Raw genomic sequence first — 22,019 nt, forward strand, 5'->3', positions numbered from 1 at the left:
CATCATTGAGGAAGGTTTTGTTGAGCTAAAACATGCATTACAGTTGATTAGCATCTTTAAACAGCCCCAAAATACACTTAATTAATGAAAAATGCAAAACTAGTACGTGTTTCAAGAGACTTTCAATGGTTCCCCCAAACCCTAATTTTTGGGCCACCCTTCAACATCTATAAATAGGCAAGCTGCCCATCCTTCAACCGCATTCTCTTCCTCATTCTCTTTGTGCAAACTTCAGCCATCAGCCTCCACCCACATGGCAATCTATCCTTCACGACTACTGCCAATCCTTCCATAGCTTCTCTAGTGCTTAATGTATTTATCCATGGCTGCCGCCCACTATCTAGTGCCCCACACTTGGCTGCATTTGGCATCCTCATCATCACCAACCCCTCCTACTAATTGTCTTTGGACTCTATAGTCCTAGGTGTCAAGTGGCAGCCCTCCACTCCTCCACGCAACCTTTTGTAAACGCACAAAGATTGAAGCTCAACTGAGAGTACAGTTGACAGTGAAGAGAGTATGAGAGTGAAGACACGACTTCCAATACAATAATCAAAAGAATGTAATGTGCAAGTACAAAGTACAAACCTTGAACCTTAGGGTTGCTAATGTGTGTTCCCACCCGAAAGGTGTAAAACACAATAAGTACACAAACTATGTAACATAGGCACATAAAATAAAAGAGAATAAAACTGGCAGGAAAAACCTCTCATAAGGAGAGTAAAAAGTGCCCTAGTATCCTATCAAGAATATCGACACTCCTTTGTGAGCGTAGGCATGAATCAAACCCAACAAACCCCCCAAGAGTGAAGAGTGATCGATATACAAGGATTGGTGAAGATGTCTGCCACATTACTGGTTGTAGGACAGTATATAAGATTGATATCCCTTGCATGTAGCCTCTCTCTGACAAAGTGATAGTGGATCTCTGTGTGTTTCATGCATGCATGAAACATTGGGTTCCATGCCACTACAATGGCACTACTGTCAGTAGACAAAGGAGTAGGCTCTATGACCGATACGTCTGGATCAACCAACAAACGTCTTAGCCATACACACTCAACTGTCGTAGTGAAAGCTTCCTTGTATTGAGCTTCACAAGATGATGTGGCAACAATGGATTATTTCTTACTAAGCCAAGAGATGCAAGATGAGCTAAGAAAGAAACAATTTCTACTCGTAAAGTGACGTGAATCAAAAGCACCAGCCCAACCTAAATCACTATAAGCATGTAATTGTAGTGTTCTCCCCTTGGCATAAAGCAATCCAAGAGTCCTAGTCCCTGGCAAGTAATGAAAAACATACTTCACAACTTGCTAATGTGACATCCATGGGCGGTGCATATATCTGCTCAAGGCTGAAATTGCAAACTAAATATCTGGCCTTGTGTTGCATGAATAAATAAGATATCCAACTCCTGGAGCATATGTATGGATATCAAACAAATCATTGTCACAATGCAAGGATAGCTTGAGTCCAATCTCCATTGGTGTGCAAACTGGCTTGCAATCTTGTAAGCCAAACCTCTCAAGAAGTCAAATATATATGGATTGTGACAATCCAATGCCTCTAATCATGAATGAATTGAACCAAATAGTAGTACAAAGGCCCTAAGTCTAACATCTCAAAAGTTTGCTGCAAACTTTGTTTGAATGCTGAAATCTGATCAGCATGTGTCCTTGCAAGTAAAAGATCATCTACATTAAGACATATGACTAGCAAGGATCCCCCCTCTTTATATGTGTAAAGTGTAGACTCTGATGAGCTGTTAATGAACCCTTGGGTAAGTAAAAAGGCATCAATTTTTGCATACCAAGCTTGAGGAGCTTGCTTCAAACCATACAAAGCCTTTTTTCAAACCATGCAAGTACTACAAAAGCCAAAAATACATCATACACCTCTAACTTTTTCACCAATGAGTAGACCCAGCAAAAACAAGTAAAGTCATCAATGAAAGTGATAAAATAATAACAACCACCCAATGACTTTGTCTACAAAGGGCCACACACATCTGTAATCTAGCAATTGCCTTAAAAGTAAAATCACGAGGAAACAAAAATCGATGCATTTTTCCCAAAATGCATCCCTCACATATATGCTCACGAGGTCTCTCTAAGATAAGCAAGCCATCTAGCATATGTATACATTGCAAAAGCATCAAGCTGCCATAGTTAACATGCCCCATGCGAGCATGCCATAACTCTACCAACTCTACCTATGACATAGCAAGAGTAAGAGTAAATGCTAGCTAGACCAACTGATCAACTAAATAAGCATCTAACTCATATAGTCCATGACATAATGTGCCAGTCAAAACCAGAGTCATAAGTTCTTTATCTCTAACCATACATTTGTACACTTTGCCAAAGAAGAAATGAACAGCAAATTATTCTTTATGCTTGGCACAAATAATGCATCCTGTAAATGGAAAGCAGAGCCATCAACGGTTGTCAATACAATCCCCCCAATACCTCTCTGACAGGGTAAGATACATTGTTGGCACACTGCATAGACTAGCCAACAAGAGCTACAACAACAAAGGAAAATAAATCCCTGAGGGATGTAATATGCCTAGAAGCACCACTCTCAAAGAACCTGTTGAGCTAAAAATGCATTAGCTTTACTTAAATAGACCCAAAACTTGCTTAATTAATGAAGAAACCTTGTTTATTTAAAAGAAATGCGATCCTAGAGAGTTTCTATGTCCCATAAGCACAAACCCACTTGGAAGGGCCCAAACTTTCTATAAATACGTATATTGTCCTCCATTCAGTCCCCAATCTCGTTTTTGCATATTTCAGGTGTTTCAGCTTGCTGCCACACCTCATTCACAAAGAACATCTCAGCCAAAGCTGTCCATTGTTGTCTACATTAGTTGGCGCCTGATTTCCAACCCTCTTCGTGCAATTTGGAGCTAATCCCAGCCAACCGACTGCTGTTCCTCCACAAACCTACTGTCATACTGCCTGCCACATCATCTGCAGCCTGTGTTTAGCAGTCTTCTCTCTCCCTTTGTCGCCCAGCTTCTGCAGGCTGTCCAGCCTACGTTTGGCAGTTTTCTCTCTCTTGCAGGCTGTCCTACCTGCGTTTTTAGTCTTTCTCTCTCCTCACTGCTGTTAGCATCAAATCCAGCTTCTCACTGCTGCGTTTGCTCGTGTTCGACATCTAGAGGCTGCATCGCTGCAATTCGGGATCCGTTCAGAGTACGACACACTCTCAAGCTCATTACCCCTACCCTAATCCTTGAGATACATGAGTTCAAGGTTTAGTATTCATTCACTGCATAGTGTCTTTACTACATGAGCATTGTATATTCAGCAGTTATATCACTTTAGTTATTTTCTATGTTCATTGTCTCTGAGTTACTCTAACCCTAACTGTGTTCTTTTATCAGTCTGTGCTTTGTCGTACAATTGTTATGTGTGTTTTTGTATCAGAGTATTTCTTTGCATAGTTTCAGAGCCTGATACTCTCTAAAAAACCTAGGCCTTTGATCTGAAAGCTCTCTACAAGAAGCAAGAAAAATGGTAGGTTCAAATGACTTCGAACACATCACCACCAATTCAGACTTCAAAACAATCTATGTCGAGAACCGAGCGAGAGTGGGCAAAGCAACTTGCTCCACAAAGTTCCGACATGGTGGAAGACACTTCTGACAACACGAAAGAAAGGCTATACAAGCTTTGCACTGAAGAATATCATGTGATCATGGACTTTGAACAAAAGAAGATTGAGGAGCTTGACCAAAGGATTGCCCTTCAAGAAGCTACTCAATGATGGTATGCATGAATTTCTCTCTTCAGATGTTGCACATAAATCTGATGGTATTGTAGGGCCGTCGAGACCTCCCTCAGGAATGGGACTCCTTGTTGAAGAAAGAGATCCGGAGTATGTTCCATTCTTTCATCCTCTTCCGTCCACTCCGATGCAAGATACTTTAGATTCGTCTTTTGTTCCTTCGCCTTTTACCTCTTCTGCTTTGCAATATAAATAGTAGAAATCATGAGAAAGATAGAGTACAATCCATTGACTATGAAAAAGATTCTCCTGAGAACCAATTCTTGTATGTTAACACACGTCATGGGGATTATAAGAAAAAGCCAAGTACATCTTCTTCTACCCTTCTTTCTTTTCAATTTACTTCTCAAAATTAGAATCAACTTGGTATTCCTATTTCTACATTGCATGGTGCATCATCATCATTATCATTTCATTTTCAATCATTAAATTGTAAAAATGAACAAAATGCATATGTATCTTTCACACCACAAATTCAAAACCCACCCATCCCACCACATTCTTCTGTTGCTTCTCCACTTTCTTTTACACCATTTACATTCCCCTATCAAACACCTCATGTTGCACATCACACAGCACTACATAGGCACCGCCTTTAGGACCTCATCCTTTCCTCAGTCAGGTGGTGTTCCACCTTCTTCTCACACACTTTCGCGATCATTGCAACCTAGGTATCCCCCCCGATCTCTCCCGAGTGTAGATCAGTTGGTACCACAGCTTGCCTCTAGCATTACCTAGTGGACCTCCTAGTCATTCTATTGTGCCCCAACCAAGCTTTGGACAGGGCTTTCGTGTCCTCGTGCCTCCACCTCCATCAGCACCTTATGGAAATGTTCATGTTCCAGTGCCTCCGCATCAATCGATACTCGTTGGACACTCCCAACCTATTTCTGCCTACCCATTTTTTTCCCCTCATTCTTCCTATCAAACACACCCAACACCACCATCTTACCCTCCACCTCCATCTTATCCCATTTTCCTGACACCTCATGGTTCTGGCTCATCGTCTACCAAGCATACTTTCAATTATAAGACTTGTTTTAACGAGTCAAACTTTACCACTTGGTCAAACTTGATGAGACATGTCCTCAATTCATAGTTACCTGGAACAGGGAACAGGAACGGGAACGGAAACGGGAACGGGACCCCTTGAAACGGGAGAAACGTCCAAGGTCAGGAAACGGGAACGGAGGGAACGACACATGTCTTAAGTGCCCCAAATATGCCATGCATGACCCGAATTGCCCAAAGAATGTCCCTCTAATTGCCCCAATACCCGTCAGCGCATGAAATTGACCCAAATGTCCCAAAATTGACTCGATTACCCCCATAGCTCAAAATTGCCTTAAATTGCCCTAATTATCCTAATTTCCCTTGAAATTAGACAATATAAATGGATGAATACCTTGGAATTGAGGATTGGCTGAAATTTGATTCTAATTTGCAAGAGTTGATAATGCATCAAATTTGGGTTGGAACCCCAACCCAATCCCGCACTTGTTCCATATGAGGTTGTCCACTCATGAAAGGCTAGGAATGCCTCTGCTATTGTCAAGCAAATGTAAGGCTTATTGTTTGAGTTTCATTCTCAACTTCCGCATTTTGACTTAGCATCAGAACAATGGGCACACTTGACTGACTGCTATGCAGCTCGGGATAGGACTCGTCATATAAATCTTGACCATGAGCTCCAACTCTTTAAAATCACTGACCAAGATGACTTGAAAGTGAAGTTAACTGAGTATTGGTGACTTCTTGCCAAATTCTTTACTACGGGGACTCCCAAGTCCACTAACAATCAAATCACATTATTTCTTAACAAACTTCCAAGGAAATACTTCAATTTTACGGAAGGTATAGTTTCAAAGCCTACCGTGCCTACTTTCTATGAATTTGAATATCACCAGTTGTTGCGTTACGCACGGTTATTCAATCAATTTCATATGAATTTTTCCTTAGAGGGAGCTCTTGTTGCTCATTCTTAGAAGGGGCAACAAGGCAAGAGCAAACAGAATCAAACCTCCACTCAAAATCCAAAACAAACTCAATCCGAGAAATCACAAGGAAACTCCCAATCACAACTTAGACAAGGGTGACAAATATACCTAAAAGGAATAGGTATTTTCAACTTTGTCAAAAGGCTGCTCATTTTGATGACGAGTGTCGATCAAAGGCCAGAGGCACTGCACCCAAATCTAAGTCTCAGACCCCCGCCCCTTAGCCGAGCAACCCCCATCAGGGGAGGCAAGGTGATGGCAGGGAGGCAAGGTGATGGCAAGGGGCAGTTTAAAGGTCGGACTCATACTGCCACTGCTCAGCCACCTCAATCGACCACATTTTCAACTCTAGAGAGCTTGTCTGACTGGTCTACAAAGGCCCACATCGTCTCCATAGAGACATCAAATGCGAGTCTCGTCCGCATCTGTGAGTTGCCTCCCGACAAGGTTACCGCAGAGGCCCACTCATCATAGCCAAGCACTTCAGCTCTTGTTTGGATTGTGGATAGTCGAGCTACACATCATATGACTCCTATAGCATACATTTTCCGTTCCCGAGCCCCTGCAGCCTGACGGATTCGAGCAGGAAACAACTCCTCGATCAAGATTTGGGCTCAAGGTAGCATCAAATTTGCCACTGACAAGGGTTCAGATCTAGCTTAGCTAGACAATGTATACCATGTCCCTCAGCTTGGGATGAACTTGTTATCTATTCAACAGCTTTGCCAGTTGGGGTGAGCAATTTTCTTTACAGCGACCATAGTCAGGATCCTTGACTCTCAGACTAGTTTACTGATTGCTAGCGATGAGGCACAGCCTAATGGCCTTTAGCACATGACTCACTTTCTGACCGAGCCGACAACCGAGAGCTCCGTGTTTCACAGCTTCCAGGCATTAGCCACATCTCAGGAGCCTACGAACAATGAGCGTCTTTGGCACTTTCGCTTGGGGCATATTGGTTATAACTCTCTTTATGAGTTATCCCACTATCAGCTAGTTAAGGGACTTCCCCGTCTGAAACTAGTTCGTGATGTCTATAAAGCTTGTCAGCTTGCAACTGATTGTGGTCTTCCTCCTCCAGGAAACAACTCTATTGTTGCGTAGCTTTCTAGTTTCCCCACCCTCCTTAAGTATTCATCCTCTACAATCGCCTCAGTTCCCTAGCACTCTGGTAATCAATGTTTCATGTTTTCCACACACTGAATTCACTTCACCTCCAAGTGCATCGTTTGGGGGGGGGAAGAAGGTGCCACCCTTTCACACTATACCTTCCACATGCCCCCACTTTACCACATCCTTACACTCTAGGACAATTGTGATGGACATCCCCTCACTTCCCCGTAACAGTTACTAAGCCCTCCCCCCCACATCACCTTTCAAACACATGGATATCCATCCTCTCCTTATGGACTATTGTCACATATCCCTTGGATCACTCCTACGCAAGCATTTCCATCCTCTACTCCACATATTCCTATCCCTCCACCATGGGCTCCTCAAGCGGTTACCACGCCCATACCCAATACGCCCATGCCCACATTTGGATCTACTGCCCACCATCCCCCGCATCTCAATGTTGGAGTCATCTCATTAACCACTATGTGGCACAACATCGCACTCAACATATCAATTTTGAGCTTCGGGAGTTTCCATTAAGTAAGGGGATAATTTCAAAGTCAAGTTGGCCAAACATCGATGATTACTCACTGAGTTTGCCACCAGTCACATTCTTCTTGAACAAGTTGCCTGACAAATATTTCCATCTTATCCAACGCATTATCTCCCTATCTAGATTGCCAATCTTCTACTAGTTTGAGTACTAGTTCTTGCAATACGTAAGGCTACATGATCAAGTCCACAAGAAGTCCTCCATACACATCCATTTAGAGGGGCGAGGGTTGGTTGCCTCTTCTTCAGGCGGGAGAACCAACAATGGAAAGAACTTGCAAGATGCAAAGGCAAGCTGAAACAAGGGTGATACCCCTTCCTCTGATGGAACCAAAGCAACACGACCCCTTTGACAACAAATTCCTAAGAAGAATAGGTTTTGCACACACTACTAAAGGTCAGGCCATGTTGACGAGAAGTGTCATACCAAGGCCTAAGATCTTCCACCTAAAAAATCCCCATAGACTGTTGTCACTATCTCCACTCCGGCCAACTAGTCCAATGGAGTTATGCCTCCCATTGTTGCAACATTTGCCCCAATGGCTACTGGACATGTGGCACAAGAATAACCTTAGCAATCTATATTATTCACTACTCCTAAAGGCTTAATTGATCGGTCTGCCAGTGGTTCGCCTATTACACTTTACACATCCATTCCTGGGCATCCATTGCACCTTCTAGGACTGCTTTCCCACCTCGCCGTATATGATGATAGCCCCACACTCAACCTTTCTCCTTTTATTCTTCCATTATATGCTTACTTTTTTTTTTTCAAAGATTCAATGTGATTCCATCTGCCTTTGTAGGGATTGATAGGCCACTAGGCAACCACCAAGCACCCTTTGTCCCATCCCCTATCCTTTGTGGGGTGACTACTTGGACTCCCTTGGTAACATAACCATCACCTCTATAACCTTGGTAGGCCAATGGATAGCCGACATGCACTCTTTGTCCAATGCACTACCTATTTAAGGATAGGACACCTTGGGGTAAACATTGCAAGCCTTCTCTTTAAGGCTCAATTTTGGGTCTACGAGGGAGTGTTGAGCTAAAACACACCTTACAATTGATTAACATCTTTAAATTATTGGGTATAAAGGCTTACTGTGCCTTTTTCAGTATTCAGATGCGAACGCACCCTTATACTTTTGTACTTTATATACTCTCTAAACCCTAAAAAGTGGTACATTCGTTATTGTACGATATACCCATTGCGCCGCGCTTACACTCCTAAGACTTACTCTTTTCTATTGCTCTCTGCACAATATCTAACACTCTCAATCTCAGCTCGCTCAATCTCGATCCAACAGCTCCAACAAACTGGTATCAAAGCAAGTTACTGGCGTGAGGTTACTAACCTAAGGTGACATGCAATAGACTGGCATGAGAAAACAGACATGCCGATACAAGCTCCACATCACAGACCTACATGCAAGCGGACACGACAAGTCGCACGTGTCACATGTGTTAGATTTGACGGTTGGCAGGTAGTGAGAAGATCGAGTGATACCAAGTGTCAGATCCGATGGGCCTTGGTCAACGCCAAGACAAGCTCGTCCTGTTTTCTTTTTTCCTTAATTTCTGCTATTCTTTTGCCGTGCATTCACACGCACATGCACAAACTACAATCTTGCCCAAGAAAATTGAGGCTTTTCTTTGATTTGGAAACTTCAGTACAAGGCAAGACAATCCGACTCACAAATTGCACATTTGGTGCACATCTGCTTGAGAAATTTTGAGGCTTTTCACATTTTAGAGAATTTCTACAATTTCACTAAAATTTGTGCACTCTAAACCCAAGAAATTTGGGGCTTTTGCAAAATTCCTTCAATTTGAGCAACAAATGTTTGGTTGTAATCTAGATGGATTACTCTCTAAAAATTTTGGGGCTTTTGGTCAAAATTGTCAAATTTGTGCCGGGGAATGCCTTTGAGCACAAGTTGGAGTGAAATTTTGGAGATTTCACATGTAATTGGTGCCTTGGTACCTAAATGTGTCAATAATTGCTTGAGGAGTGTAGCAACAAACTTTATTTTATTCTTAAAATATATTTGCAAATCTAAAATCTCTATAATCTTGGGATTTTCACTGCCGGTTGGTACTTGTAGTGTATTGTGGTTACTTGTGTAACATTTGGGCTTGCCTTTGGTGACTACTTAGCTAATTTGGTATTGCAAATTATGGCTAAAAACAGTGACAGCAGCAATGTTTTGCACATCAAGAAGCTTGAGGGTGCACATAATTTTGCAATATGGCAAAAATAGTGCTACAATGTCTTGGTGCAGAAGAAACATGTAAAGCCCATCAAAACAAAGGGAATAAAACCAGTAGACATGGAACAAGACGAGTGGTATGACTTGGATGAGCTTGCCCGCTCTACCACTGAGCTCTCAGTGTCAAACTACTTGCTCTTTAACATTGTGAAGCTGAATTCAGCATATGCAATGTGGCAGAGGCTTGAAGAATTATATGCTCAGAAAAGTGCAGCCTTATTGGCTGAAAAAATTAATGGCCTTTCGTATGAAAGAAGGTATAGCCATATCTGTACATTTGAATGAGTTCAACTCAATTTTCAATTAGCTGATTGCTTTGGATTTCCATATTGATAATGAGTTCAAGGCTACTTTCTTGCTATGCACTTTGCTTGAAAGTTGGGATACTTTCAAGACAACTTTGAGTAACTCAAATGCTCAGTTGTTAAACTCTGATATGGAGAGTTATTTGCTAATGGACAAACAAGTCTTCTAATGCATTGCACGCTAGAGGCAAATTTCAGCAAAAGGGTGGTTCTAAAAATAGAGCACGCAACAAGTCTCGTGGCAAAAATGTGGAGTGCCATCATTGTGGCAAAAAAGGGCACTACAAACGGGACTATTTTCAATTGAAGAAAGAAAAAGGTAAAAACAAAAACACTGAAGACATCAAGGCTGAAAAAAAGGACAGCCAACCTACAAATAAGAGCAATGTGAAAATAGAATAGGTTTATGTAGTCACTCATGAGAATGACAATGATGGCGATGTACTTCTTGCTTCTTCTTTGAGTGCACATGCATTGATTGCAAATTTTGAGGATAATATGCACAGTTGGATACTTGATTCAGGTGCATCCTTTCATGTAACACCATATCATGAGCGGTTTTCTAACTACAATGGTGGTGTACGTGGTGTTATCCACTTGGGGAATAACTATGCATGTAAAATTACAAGCATGGGTAGTGTGAAACTAGAATTTCAACATGGCTCCGTGTTGGTTTTGCATAATGTGAGACATGTACCTCAACTCAAGATGAGCTTGATAAGCACAAGGCAACTAGATAATGAAGGCTATCACACCACCTCTGGAGATGGCAACTCGAAAATTTGTAAGGGCTTTGCATTGTTGCCAAGGGGTCCAAAAAGTGATACTTTGTATCATTTGCATGTATCTAGTGCGCGTGACCATGTAGTCCCCATAACTGAGCAGCCAAGTGTTTCTTTGTGGCATAGCCGATTGGGACACAGAGTCAAACTGAAATGAAAGTGCTTTCTCGCTTGGGTTATTTGCCGTCTTTAAGGTATGCTAATTTTGAACAATGTGATCATTGTATTTATGGTAAACATGCTCAAATGTCACATAAAAAGTCTCTCTAAAGTCTTCACCCTTAGAGTTAGTACATCATGTATGTAAAATGCCATGATTATCTCTAGGGGGGAAGAAGTACTTCATTACCTTTGTTGATGATGCCACACGCAAAGCATGGGTTTATCCAATCCGTCACAAAGACAAGGCCTTGGATAAATTTAAAAAAATCTTAGTACTTGTTGAAAATCAAACCAGCAAGATATTAAAATGCCTTCACTCTGGCAATGGTGGGAAATATGTGTCCAAAGCCTTTCAGGACTTTTGTGATAGCAAAGGGATTAAAAGGAACTCACTGTCCCTCATAATCCACCTTCATATGCTCACTTGAGAGTCCCTCACGAAGCGTGGTTGGGCAAGCCACCTTCATATGCTCACTTGAGACTGTTTGGCGGGAAGGCATTTGTGCACACTCGCAAGGAAGAACGCAGCAAACTTGAGTCAAAGTCTTATAAATGTATTTTCTTAGGATATGATTATGAAGGTAAGATGGGGTATCGATTATGGGATCCCGAGAAACGAAAAGTAGTACGCAACAATGATGTTATCTTCCGAGAAGATCGCATGCAAAAACAGCCTGAAAAGACAGAAGAGATCAGAAGGGTTATATTCCAAGAGGATGTACCAATAGGACAGGAAAGAATGCCCATTAGGCAGCAGCAAATGCCTGCTGTAAATGTTCCTAAAATCCAAGAAATGATGTTGAATATGATCAGCAAGATCTTGCCCATGATGTACCACAAATTCAACAAGAACATGTGTCTTTGGAACAACCAGAACCAACTGTACAACACGTTGAACCTGCAAAACAAGTTGTTAATGCAGATTTGCATACTGAACAGCCAGCAAATCTTGACCATTGGGTCCATAGGTCGACCAAAGTGCAAAGACAGCCAAAAAGGTTCATTCCTAGTGTAAACTATGTGGTTGATTATATCATGTTAACAAATTGTGGTGAGCCATCATGCTTACAAGAAGCAAAGGACAAAAAGGATAGTAAGAAATGACACAAAGCAATGTTGTCAGAGATGGAATCTCTCATGAAGAATGGCACTTGGGATTTGGTGCATTTGCCAAAAGGAAAAAAATTGCTACCTTGCAAATGGGTTTACAAAATGAAAGTCACTTCTAGTTCTCTACCAAAGTACAAGGCACTCCTGGTTGCTAAAGGATACAAGCAAGAACATGGAATTGATTTTTATGAAATCTTCTCTTATAGTCAAAATGACTACTTTGCCGTGTCAAAAGATGACGTACCAGCGAGATAGGAGGGTTGGCGGAAAGGAACACGTAGTCAACTCAACAAACATGGAGAAGAGAAGGGAAGAAAGAAAAAACTCTGATGAATGGAATGATGAAGTTCTGAATCATGGAGTGAATGTGATATGATACAAGGGAACAAGGGTGTCGTAGCACAAGGAAGATGATAAAGACAGCCACGAACCACGAACCGCAATGTCCTCCTGAAGGGGTGTGAGGGTAGTGGAGAGGCTAGAGAGAAGAGGTGACGGACTAAATGAATCAGCCGTGAAGAATGAGTGAGAGAGTGGCCTATAAATAGGAGCAGCCAGTCTAGGATGGCGCCCCTTTTTGGCGCTGCAAACCTTAAACGCAAAACGCAAAAATGCAAAAACGCAAACTGCGGGTGAAGGGTGAAGGGTGAAGGGTTTCTCAACATGCCGACCATCTTGGACTTGGTTGCATCTGAAGACATGGAACTCGTACAGATGGATGTAAAAACCACTTTCTTGCATAGTGATCTGCATGAGGAGATCTATATGCAATAACCTGAAGGTTTTGCTGCAAACGAGAAAGAGCACATGTTATGTAAACTCAACAAGAGTTTGTATGGGCTGAAGCAGACACCATGAGAATGGTATCATAAATTTGATACATTTATGCAATCTCAAGGATTTCATCATTCTCAAGCTAATCACTACTTCTACACCAAGAAGGCAACAAATGGCAGCCTTATTCTCTTGGTTTTGTATGTGGATGACATGCTGATTGCAAGCAAAGATATTCATGCCTTGGAAACTCCTTGAAGCAGAGTTTACACAATAGCTTTGATATGAATAATCTTCGTGAGGCCAATCACATTCTTGGCATGCATATACTCAAAGACAAATTGAAAGGTCTTCCTTATCTATCCCAACAAGAGTATGTCATTAAGGTTTTGCAGTGTTTCAATATGAAGGGGGGGAAGCCATTAGTGTACCATTGCCTCCAAATGTGAAACTTAGTGTAGATGACAACCCTACATCCGATGATGGAAAGACAGAAATGGCCAAGATACCTTATGCTTCAGCTGTTGGTAGCTTGTTGTATGCTATGGTTCTTGTGAAGAAAACTGCAAGGGTTTGCACTAAGGACACACAAAGTGTACGACCACAACAGAAACACAAAGAGACAGACGCACACACAAAGGGCAAAACTCAAACCCTAAACGCAAAACTCAAAACTCAAACTCAGAAACTCAAACACAAACAAAAGAAGGAAGAGAGAGAGAGAGAACACAACTCTGAAGTGAATGAATGTTGTAAATGAATTTAAGAGTGTACAGTGTGCTCAAGGGCAGAGCAATGTCGGAGTGTGATGTCCACCGGAGACGAATCCCAAGTCTGTGACAATCAGTCGGAGTGTAGGTGTGCTGAATAGTGAATAGCAGCAGGCTGGTCACCAAAACGCAGCAATTTGTAGGCTGGAAACTGGTAAACACAGTAGTGTGCCACCGATCAGAGGCTGGAAACTGTGCACAATCTATTGTAAACAGCAGGCTGAAACAGTGTCTGATGTGGCTGGCGATGATTGGATGATCAGATCGCAGCAAATGATGATGTCACAGCAGCTGACATCAGGATGAAGGCACCAACAGTAGAAGCAAACATAGATGGAGTGGCAGCAGTCTCGAGGGCTGGACAGCCACATGGGAGGAGGCTAATGGTTGAAATCTGCACGTGGAGTGAGAAACCTGCACAAATGGAATAAGGCTGAATGGAGGCAATCTATCTATTTATAGATGTGAAAGGGCGCCCCAAAAATTAGGGTTTCCATTGAACTCTCTCGAACCGCTCTCCATTTTAGGGTTTCCACTGAACTCTCTTGAGCCACTCCCCGTTTTAGGGTTTTACTCTGAAAGAGCATTTTTTAGTGTGTTTTGGAACTGTTTAAGATGCTAATCAGCAAGTAATGCATATTTTAGCTCAACACCCCCTCTCAAGCCCAAAACTGAGGCGAAAGGTTGGACCAACCACTGCGATGTTTATTGACCCCAAGGCGTCCCACCCCAAAGCAGCCAGGCCATCGGACAAAGGGTGTACGTCGGCTGCCCAGTGGCCTACCAAGACTACAGAGGCGATGGTTATCTTACCAATGGAATCTAAGTAGTCACCCCAGAGAGGACAGGGCATTGGACAAAGGGTGCACGTCGACTACCCAATGGCAAATAAGGGAGGTAAATTTTATGGGATACAACCGATTGAGTAATAGTGACCCAAAAGACGGGAGTAGAAAGGGTACACCCAACACATCACAAAACAATACAAGCTTACCCATCCACTCAGGGGTGTCGATGACGAAGAAAAATAGATGATGAGGTATCCATGTGATGAAGGAGGATGGTGGTGTGGTAACAACAGCCGTCGATGGAAACAGCTTAGGAGCTGCTCATGTGGTGCTCTGCACAATGAGATACAAAGTATGCTACATGCTAAAGAATGCTCATGCAGCAGGTGCCACTGTGGAAAAATTATTCACTTGCCCAAGCGCCCTAATACAAAGATGATGAAATCATGCAATGCAAAGGGTAAGGTACAACAGGGAGGAGAAGCCAATGTCGAAGACAAAGTGTTGAAGCCTGTAGAATACCAACAAGGATAGGAATCCCCTCTCAACCTGATGGAGATACCAAAGAAGGAAGAGGAGCCTGATGTCGGTCTTGGTGTGGTGCCGAGAACTATAAGGAATGAAAGAAGATAAAGTAAATGAAGTGGATGAAGCACCCCGCTAAAAGAGCAAGGTAGAAGGCAATGCCATGATAGTATCGAGGGAGATATTGCACAATCCGCCTCGGGAGGGAAAACCGCGATGCTGGAAAAAAAGCAAGCACTAATAGGATGATGAAACCATGAAAGAAACGGTGCGCATTCCCATGTCTCTAGCCCACGTAGGACCAAAGCAGTCTGCAAGTTAGCCCTACACTGAAAGACAAAACCTTACAAAAGAGATGAGAATTTGCAAATATAGAGGTTAGTGGTAAGATGCTCCAAAGCAAAACATAACAGAAAGAAAATCTAATACAAAATAAATGCAATGACTGTGGATATATAGGAGTAAATGTCAGCGGAAGTCAAAAGAATGAACTAAGGACAATGGATCCTATGGGTCCGACTCTAAGAGTGCGAAAAATGAATGCTAGACTAACCTAGGGTATCCGAAAGGACCTAGAGACATGCTGGTCTAAGAAGGTGGCCACCATCATGTATGTCTAGTAGCAGGGCTCTGCCAAGGGAACGCTTGACGAGGTGGGGAGGAAGGTGATATAGATGCATGAAGTGCAATGAGATCAGAACCTGCAAACCAATCAGCCAATCCCTCAGGGGTAGTGAAAGAGATAGGTTGTTGAGGCTGTACTCAAGCCACATCTCTAGTAGCAACAAAGGATGTTGAAAGAGCAAATGAAGCAAGAGCGGAAGGCGTAGCCCCACTGGACTGTGCAATCGCAATGGTCTGCTAAGGCTTTTTAGGTGGAAGACCTTGGGCCTTGGAGCAACACTCCTCGTCCACATGGCCTGCTCTCTGGCAATGTATGCAAAACCGGTTTTTCTTAGGGAGTTGCTGCCAGAATGGTCTAGATTTTTCAGTTCCATCTGAGGAAGAGGAGTCGCCCTTTGATTGGCTTGCCTTAGCATCTTGCGAGTTCTTGCCACTAGTGATTTTCTTTCCTGAAGAATAGGCAGCCAATCCCCTCTGCCCTGAATAAGGCTATGATGAGGATTTCTTGTGGACTTGATCATACAGCCTTGCGTAACGCAAGAACTTGCACTCAAACTTGCAGAAGGTTGGCAATCTACGTCGGGAGATGATGTGTTGAATGAAATTGAAGTACTTTTCGAGCAACTTATTCAAGAAGAATGTAATATGATCGTCACCCGACTTTGGAGAGCCGGTAGTGGCAAACTCTGCAAGTAACCGCCTTTATTCAGCCAGCTTGATGTTCGAATCATGCCCTTTCTTAATAGAGAACTCTTGAAGATCGAAGTCGAGATTGATGCGCCGAGTACGATCACGAGCAGCATAGCAATCGAGAAGGTGACTCCAACGCTCCGATGAGAGCGGAAAGTGCTGCAACTCAAAGCGAAACTCAGGAAGCAACCTCTGCATCAGCTCAACATTGGTTGTGACATTGCTGGCTCTCTATTGACGGATATAGTCAGGGTGAGCTAGTCGAGGATCCAGTATAGGCTCTAGACTAATGACGAGGTCCCAAAGACCTTGAGACTCAAGCACTTGTTGCATGAAATCAGACCAAGTGGTGAAATTTGACCCGTTAAAACGTGTCTTATCCGTGAAGACATTCTTGGCCGTTGCAACAGGAGTGGTAGTGCTCGGAGATGGATAGTGTGAAAAAGTGTAGTGGGGGTAGGATGGGGGAGTGGAGTACACTTGGGAATGGGCCCCAGAGTGCCCACCAAGCATGTGGATAGTGTGCAAGGTGGATCCATAGGTAGGGATGAGCAGACTAGGCATGGACATGGTAGCCACATGAGGAACCCAAGGAGATGGGATGGAAACACGTGAAGCAGAAGATGAGAATCCCTGCGTAGGTATAACCCAAGGAGAGTATGAAGACACACCATAAGTGGAGGATGGAAACCCCTGCGTTTAAATGGTCATGTGAGATGTGAAGCTGGGGATAGTGAGGGGGATGCCCATCACAGTCGACCCAGGAGTTATGGGTGTGCTCATTTGCTGAAAGGTGAGAGGCACAGTGTTAAAGGGTGGCATTCTCCCTAACAAAGTACCATGGTGCAAAGAGGTAGAGAATGGAGTGGAGAAGGAAAAGGTGCTAGGAGCGGAGATGGAAGATCCATCCCCTAGGGTATATGATGCAGATGTGGAGTGTAATCCAAGGTTTTGGAAAGATGATGAGAGGTAATCAAGGTATGATATAGAAGAGGGTGGCATGGGAGGGAAGTGAGAAGTGTGTATGACATGCTCAAACGAAACATAAGTTGAAGATGTACCTGAATTTCATTTGCTTCATGAGCCCCCTCAATTGAAGTTCACAAACGCAAAGCCAGGCAGATCCTGTACCTCGAAAGAAGAAACAAAAGAGGGTTTTGATTCATGCAACACAAAAGAATTGTATAGATCTGACATTGGACCTGGCTGAGATGATGAAGATAGATCGCCAGACATTCCGAATGCCATATGTCCTCCATGATTGGAGAGGTGGCCAGACTCACCAACCGGTCCAAATGTGGTAGCAAAGCTGGTAGAAGAGGTGTATGTGAGAGTGCGTTGCGGAAGAGGAAATACGAACACGGAGGGAGAGAGAGAGAGAAAGCAGAAAATAAGGAAGAGAAATCTACACTGACTCAAATGAATACTGAATACACTGAAATGGACTGATCAGTCCCTGCACGCAGCCCGAAGCATCAGTGAGGGCACCAGATCAAGCTGATGATGATGGCCGCACCACCACGGAGGAGGAGGAGTGTCGGAATCTGCAAGAAGACAACTGACCAAGTGGGGAGGGGGGCTACCTATAAATAGGCAACGGACAAACCCTAACCCTAACCCTAAAATGGGCGCAAACCCTAAAAATGCCCTAAAATGGGCGCCCCACAACAGTGACCAAAAAGTGGCCGGACAGCCAGTGGCTGCCCACTAAAAGAGGCCAAAAAGAAATACACAACCTAAGACAGCCAGTTGAGAGTGACTAGCCTCCCCCATCATAACACATGACAAACATGTCAAAGCTCCTAATGTCCTCGTCTGACTCAGACTGAGGCTCACAGGCAGGAGATGACAAGGCATGACAAACATGACTGCTAACACCCCCTCTCAGATCCTGGATGTGGCTAAAGGCCGAAGAAGAAATAGATCCTGGGGTGGCAAGAGGAATGCCAAATTCGATGAAGTCCGCCGATGTAGATTGCCGCTGAAGGAACTCCTCACGATCCTAGGAATCCCCCTCTAAAACACTAGGGGCCAGGGAATCCACAGCTGCATCACCGAGATTGTCCCCCTCTGAAAGGGATGGGGGGTACGAGGGAACCACCGGAGGAGAAGGTGGGGGATGGGAAGGAACCTGTGGAATAGAAAGTGCACAAGCGGGAACGGGTGTAGCAATAGACTGCCTCGGAGAACCCTGCATCAAAGAAGGGGAATGGAGCCTGTAAAGCCCGCTCTCCTGCCAACCTGTAGATAAGACAGCTCCTGTAAAAGAATCCTCAATAACAACGGCATGCTCGGTGAAGATCACTCGTGTGCCAAGCCTCGTAAGGCCATAAACTGAGAGGAGGGGAAGGCCCAAATCCGGAACATGTAGGGCCTGTGAAAAGGAGCTCGAAGGTCGGTCGGTAAACAAAGGCAATGTGCCAACACCACTAATAGGCACCGATAAAATGTCACCAACAGTGACTGAACCCTCTGATGGACGGAGCTCCTATAACAAATCACCTCGGGGAGTCATATGACTCGAAGCACCACTGTCCACTAACCAAGGCTGCGCAGAAGACACTGCAGCCACGGAAGAAGGATCCTCCTCCAAAGCATGGATATGAAGGAACACTGACTCATGGGTAACAGCTGGTGTAGAGCTAGAAGAAGGCTCCGATGTAGATCCACCCGTCGCTCCCGAACGAAGGTGAGGGTACTTCTTCCAGCATTTCTCCTCGGGATGTGTCCCTTTCCCACAGTGTGGGCACTTCGGTCTCTCTGAATCTGAGTCAGAGCCTGAAGAACTGTCCTTCTTATCCTTTGACTTCTTCTTCTTCTTCTGTCCTCCCGAACCTGCAACAAAGGCTCTAGTGGAGTCGGATCCACTAGCACTGACCTCTCTGAGTCGCTCGTCATGCTCCAAGACAAGCGGGGATAGCTCCTCCCATAGAAGCTTCTCACGGGTCCTCGATGTAAGAAGGCTGGTGTAGAAGACATCAAACCGAGGTGATGGCAGCTGAGTCAAAAGAATCATAGCCATGTCTTCAGAAGATATCGTCCGATCGAGGGATGCAAGCTCATCCCTCATATCCTGTAATCTGTTGATGTGGTCCTTCATGGAAGGACTATCATCAATAGCGAGCATCCGCAACTTCTTTTTGAGAGATATCCGGTGGGCAAACGTCTTCTGTTGATAGAGAGATGCGAGCTTTCTCCACACGTCTGCTGCAGTCTTCAACCTGTGAACATGAACAAGGACAGAATCCTGCAAACTCAGAAAGAGGAAAGATCGGGCTCTAGAATTGAGCCGATCCCATAAGGCTGCACGATCCATAGATGTCCCATCTGCGGGATCCACCTGAGGCCGGGGAATAGGAACAGAAACAAGCTCCCAAAGATCGAAGGAGTCCAAGATACACTCCACCTTGCAGGACCATAGAGAAAAGTTGGAGCCATCCAACCGGTCCTCTTTGGGCAGCTGAGGAAGTACGGGTACCTGTACAGGGGGTACCAAAGGCTGCATCTTCGGCCCACTGGAAGAGGCTCGCCGAGATACATGAATAGAAGGGGGACGGGAAAGAGGAATAGACTCCGGACGATGGTCCTCGTGATAAAAATCACGCCTCCATTCAGATGAGTGTCGAGACAAAAGCTCGTCATCTGAGTCATCAAACCCCGTAAACTGATGAGAAGACATCTTCGATATCTGCAAACACCAAAACACAACAAGGGAAGGTTGCCGGTGCCGAAACACAAACACCAGAAGCTCCTGAGCTGGCCGCCTTGCACAGAACGCAAGGATGATGTCAAACGCAAATGCTAACGATGCAATCACCACAGAAAAACAGCCTCCTGCCTCAAAACGCAGCCTGGGAATAGGTCGCCAGCAGGAAAAGAGCCGTCGGGAGATGGAACAACAGCCAGAACAGCAAGGCGCAGGCTGGAGGAGTGTCGCCCAGATGGAGGAGGGCCGCCTAGGCTGAAAACGCAAGCAGGAAGAGGTGGGTGATGATGTGGCAGCCACTGGAGAAGGCGCCAGCAGCAAACGCAAATATATGACACCAAAACAGGCCGCCTTGATCAAGGAGATGGTGCAGAAGGTGACGCCTCAGCTGTTGGAGACGTCTTGACCAGCAAACGCAAAGTTGTGGGTGTTCTCCCACGTAAAACTCAGCTCCGTGTACTCTCCTTCGGCTCTGATGCCATGTGAGAGTGCGCTGCGGAAGAGGAAATACGAACACGGAGGGAGAGAGAGAGAGAAAGCAGAAAATAAGGAAGAGAAATCTGCACTGACTGAAATGAATGCTGAATACACTGAAATGGACTGATCAGTCCCTGCACGCAGCCCAAAGCGTCAGTGAGGGCACCAGATCAGGCTGATGATGATGGCAGCACCACCACGGAGGAGGAGTGTCGGAATTTGCAAGAAGACAACTGACCAAGTGGGGAGGGGGGCTGCCTATAAATAGGCAACGGACAAACCCTAACCCTGTCAGAGTGCAGCGGTGCGGAAGCGTAGGACTGAGAGAGAGAGAACGCAGAGAGAAAAGGGAGAGAAAGTGACAGTGTACAATGAAGATCTGCTGTATAAAGAATGCTGAATACAAAGATATACACGGGCGCAGTGCGCTGGACTGCGTGTCTCCACCTCGACGATGCGACCTGCTGTCCACCTCGAAGTCTGCTGCAGTCTGCACTGTCTGCTGTCTGAAATCTGTGAACAGAGACAGAAATCTGCACGGCACCGGTCTGTAATCTGCGACAGAGAATTGTGGCCAGACTGCTGAAAACGTCAGCAATAAATAGGCGAAAAATCACCTAGAACGGGGCGCCAAAATAGGGCGCAGCCTGGAATAAAATGACCTGCAGCAGTCGGACTGCCACGTGGCAGTCCGACTGCAGCAGTCCGACTGGACTGCACCTGCCTGGCTGTGATCCTCTCTAATCTGCGCGGCACCGGTCTGTAATCTGCGACAGAGAATTGTGGCCAGACTGCTGAAAACGTCAGCAATAAATAGGCGAAAAATCACCTAGAACGGGGCGCCAAAATAGGGCGCAGCCTGGAATAAAATGGCTGCAGGCAGTCGGACTGCCACGTGGCAGTCCGACTGCTGCAGGTCCGACTGCAGCAGTCCGACTGGACTGCACCTGCCTGGCTGTGATCCTCTCTAACACCCCCTCTCAGAGCCTGGGCAGGGCAGAAGCCTGAGGGATATGGAATGTTGCCGAAGTAGAGCCTGAGGAAGCGCCTTCGTAAACAAATCCGCAAGATTGTCCTCCGTCTTGCAATACTCCACAGTGATGGTCTCATCCAGAAGCTTTTCTCGGATGAAGTGGTACTGGATCTCAATAAGCTTCGTCCGGGCATGAAAAACAGGGTTCCTTGCCAAGGCAATGCAACTCTCATTGTCACATCGCAGCAATGTAGGACGAGTCTAGGGGCACCCAAGCTCCTCCAACAATCTCCGAAGCCACACAACCTCGCATGTGGTGGAAGATGCGGCCCGATATTCCGCCTCAGTAGACGAAAGGGCTACCGTGGGCTGCTTCTTGCTACTCCATGAAATAACACCTGCACCCAAAGTAAAGCAGTAACCTGTTGTAGACCACCTGTGGTCCACGTCACCGGCCCAATCCGAGTCGCTCCAACCTGCAAGTACAAGATCTGACCCATCTGTCCCTGCGGGGTAATGAATCCCCAAATCAGACGTCCCCCTCAGATACCGAAGTATCCTCTGAGCAGCCTGCCAATGCACTGTCTTAGGTTCACT

The 22,019-nt window shown here is 44.8% G+C and overlaps 1 protein-coding gene across 2 annotated transcripts in view; it reads right to left on the bottom strand.

The window, feature by feature from the left end:
* LOC148034621 (solute carrier family 40 member 3, chloroplastic-like) overlaps nucleotides 1–22,019 on the bottom strand; it is a 54,048-nt gene that overhangs the window by 16,536 nt on the left and 15,493 nt on the right. The window lies entirely within an intron of this gene.

Source organism: Lygodium microphyllum, chromosome 6 (assembly GCF_053477565.2).
Source record: "Lygodium microphyllum isolate KBCC chromosome 6, Lygodium_microphyllum_v1.1.10, whole genome shotgun sequence".
Classification (NCBI taxonomy): Eukaryota; Viridiplantae; Streptophyta; class Polypodiopsida; order Schizaeales; family Lygodiaceae; genus Lygodium; species Lygodium microphyllum.